Here is a 4,129-nt window from a genome sequence, read left to right as displayed (position 1 = left end):
GCATGCAAGAGGACCGCCACATGCACACCGCACGGTCATAGAAATATGACGCACACTAGAAAAATATACATGCTTATTCATAAAAAAAAATGGTAATGGTTAGTAATTCTTAGAGCAAATACATGCAAGGTTAGAGCTATGAAAAAACATGCAATGAGTGATCCTAGCGAGCGACGCCATTGATCCAATCAATTGAGACAACGTTGCTATCCTTAATAGTACGAGGGAAGAATGACATTTTAAATCTATCTGTTTTGCAGTCAATTCTTTCATTTTATTCTCATGACCACGTCTGCTATGGTACGATGGTAAACGAAGGATATGATTCACGTCGTCTGAGAAAATATCTTCTTCTAGTTTCCTAAGTAAGTTAAGCCTATACTTCGATCTACGCTCCTGTAAAGATTCCCATCCTAACTCGTGTGACATACTGGAAACGCTGCACTTTTTGTCGTAACAACTCATCACAAATCTGGCCGCCCTGCGCTGTACTCGGTTGATTTCAGCTACTCAGAACCCATAAGTGGCGGAATTTCAACACATTAAATGGCCTTAAACTCTCGTCAAAAATAGATAAGAATACCCACTCATCTACCGAGTGCCTCGAGGGCAAATCTTTCATTTGGGTGCCGAGCACTCTAACGTCTAGATTTCTGGACAGTGATAAGTGACTCTTGACTCGAACTCCGAAGCAAAGATGGAGCCTAGGGTTATCAAAGATCGATAATTGAATGTTAACGATGATTTTTATCTCTCTGCCGGCAGTGCGACTGGCCTTCTTGGAGCTAAGGTATAAAAGTCGCTATTTTGAATTATATTTTTCCTCTGGTCCCTGCATTTCTTCGGGGTTTTCTTCCGCGTCAGCTTGTTTGTGGACAACAGTTTCGATGGCTACCCTGCCAGCGTCTTCAGGTCACCTTCAGGTGAAGGTCGAAGGTTCACCTTCGACCTGAAGAGGCTGGCAGGATAGCCAGCGAAGAAAACCCTGAAGAAATGCAGAGATCAAACCAACGCCGCGGAAACCTACGTTCTAACATATTTTTCCTCTATTCTCCCTCATATATTCTTTCTTGCACAGTCGAATTCAAAAGTATTGCAACGAACTTAGCGCCTTCACTTTCGTCACAGTTCGGAAATAGAGTTTCAGCATTTTCCAGAGTACCAGTAGGGGGGGGGGGGGGATTTGAACAACATTTCCATCTCCTACAATATGTTTATTACTACATAATGAAAGGGAAATTGTACGGGATATGTTCAATGTTTAATACCACATGAATCGTGCAGCACATGCTAGGTAATAAAGACACCTTCAGAACTTCAATTTACTTTCTCTCGTAAATTAGCCGATCCGTAGAATTATATTTTCTTACAATAATCGCTATAGCCTTTTGATGAGAGAGAGCGAACGTTAAAAATATACAAAAGATCTGCCGCTTTTTTACTGCAAATAATGCCACTATGTATTAAAATTCAGTTTAATTTAGTAACACTGGAAGACTGGTTCGTTCCCGCGCATGATCTAAGAAAACTTGAAAGGAGGTATGGTTTAAATGCGACTTCACAATAGTATTGGCAGTAACCCAGCCAGCTCTTTTACCCTGGTGTATATCATATTTATCGCATTATAGAAAGTGTCCTATTAGTATACCGTCGCGTTGGAATAGAATACGATTCGATATCGGATGAAAATATGAATATATTAATCACAGCTAACGCTAGCTGTTCGTCTTAATACATCTAAATAGTACTCTGTCTAGCCTTCACAATACCTTGTCTATAAATCTATTACCTTTTATTTTTTTCTCTTTATCAAGTCACCCCCTACCAAATACCCTAAAGGTGGCTCTCAGTGTATTATGTAGATGTAGATGTCTATCATGGTACGATAGTAAGCGAAAGATATCTACATAATACCCTGCGAGCCACCTCTAGACTGCCAGTTAAGTACGTGAAAAGTCGTTACGATAGTCTTGTTAGTGTAACTGACCTCTTACATTAGGCAAACTCGGATGGGAATCTGTGTCAGACCGTAGATTGAAAACTAGACGAAACCTTTCAGATAAATTCAAGAGCAGTGTCTTTTCAGACGAAGTTAACCACATCTTAGTAGTATAGTAGTACGTGACGTATTTTGTTCTGTGTGGTGTGCATGTTCTAATTGCATGCTGCATGCTGGTGATTGATCACCCCCTGCCAAACACCCTAAAGGTGGCTCGCAGGGTTATATGTAGATGTAGATGTTCATTCCGACCGAAAATTCCATGAATTCAGTAGAATTACAGTAGTATAGTTTGTTATTATACGGGACGTTTTTTGGACGGTGTGGTGTGCATGTGGAAGTCCAAATGCATGCTGCATGCTGGTGATTGATCACCCCCTGCCAAACACCCTAGAGGTGGCTCGCAGGGTATTATGTAGATGTAGATGATGTAGATGTAGATCTTACGAACGCCAAAATACTGCGGTAGATGAGATCCTATAAATAAAATAAGAGTGATAGACTTTAGAACAGAGATTCAGAATGTCTTTTTTCCACGATCAATGAGAGATTATAATGACAGTGTTAGAACTCACAAATAGATTGCATGACTTGTAGTGTAGCCTACTAACCTATGTAAAACTTAATGCATGTTTTTTTAAATTTATTATTATTTCTAACAGCATAGGATAATATAATTTGTTAGTATACGTGACGTATTTTGTACTGTGTGGTGTGCATGTTCTAATTGCATGCTGCATGCTGGTGATTGATCACCCCCTGCCAAACACCCTGGAGGTGGCTCGCAGGGTATTATGTAGATGTAGATGTTCATTCCGACCGAAAATTCCATGAATTCAGTAGAATAAACGAAGGTGCTCGCTGTCTGATTCAGTAACTATGTTGGGTTGATCCAATTATTGAAGTTCAGGACTGGCAAGATAGGATTTTTTGTATAAAAGTGTTTTATCTTTCTTCATCCTCCGATCACCATAACTTTCCTGGATTTTCCGATTTTAAAAAAGTAACAGAATACATATTTTCTCTAACTAGCGCAAGAGGGGTTTTCACGATATTTTTATCTTTTTTCAGCTATTTTAACTTTTTATAAGAGCGGAGCAATAAAATTTAGAAAATTGAATTCTAAAAAATGTCCGACGGAACTCAGAATAACTTGTACAAAAACTGTTTGTGAATTCTGAGGCAAACCCTCAAGAAATAGATCCAACTTATTAACAATCACAAAATAATATTTCGAGTTACGTAAAAAAAGGTTACAAATGATCTTCGTGACTTTAGGAGAGGAGATTTAATATTTTTTTAAATACGTACAAAAATAATACGTGACGACCACGACAGGACTTGAACCTGCAATCTTCGAATCCGAAGTCCGACGCCTTATCCATTAGGCCACGAGGTCCTAAAAATTATTAGTTAACAATGTAATTCATTGCCTTAGGTCGCAATGTTGATCGTTGGTGTAATACGAGATCGTAATTGTAATGATTATAAAAGTTTAGGACTAATTCAAGGAGTCTCTCTCGCGGTGCAAAGACAAATACATAAATTTTCCTATGGATAAGAAAATGACACATATATATTCGGAATGGATATTCATTTAGAAATGCTGAATAGATTAGGCACGGATCTTACGATTTGAAAAATGATTTTTGATAATTAATACAGTAAAAATAACTGTTATATTTACTGTAATTAGTTTTCAAGTTACGATGCCCGTTCAAAAATATACCTATTAAGGATTTCAATCATGGATTGGTCAATCGAGTAGAAGTTCATGAAGAATAGAGCACTTCTTACCTGAAAAACATGAAGCCCAGGGAACAGACTCTTTCATCCTTTGGCCCCTTCACTCCCAACCATGGCAAAAAACACGTGTTCGCAGACAATGACTGGCTTTTCATCTACATCTACATAATACCCTGCGAGACTCCTCCAGGGTGTTAGGCAGGGGGTGATCAATATCCAGCATGCAATTGGATTCCCACATGCGCACCATACGGTCCAAAAAACGTTACGCAAACTAACGAATTATACTACCACGTTCATGGACAGGCAAAACTTGCCAACTACTCATTAAGCTTATCTGCGAATAAAGCTAGAACACACACAACATGCTGTTATAAATAATAA

At 38.7% G+C, this 4,129-nt stretch overlaps 1 non-coding gene across 1 annotated transcript; it reads right to left on the bottom strand.

Moving 5' to 3' along the window:
- Positions 1–3,325: 3,325 nt before the first annotated feature.
- Positions 3,326–3,398, bottom strand: Trnar-ucg. Its single transcript has one exon. It is a non-coding gene; the product is annotated as a tRNA-Arg (tRNA).
- Between the last annotated feature and the right edge of the window lie 731 nt (positions 3,399–4,129).

The sequence above is a fragment of the Ischnura elegans genome, chromosome 3 (assembly GCF_921293095.1).
Source record: "Ischnura elegans chromosome 3, ioIscEleg1.1, whole genome shotgun sequence".
NCBI lineage: Eukaryota > Metazoa > Arthropoda > Insecta > Odonata > Coenagrionidae > Ischnura > Ischnura elegans.
Note: the sequence above shows the minus strand (reverse complement) of the source record. Positions and strands in the feature narration are given on the sequence as shown.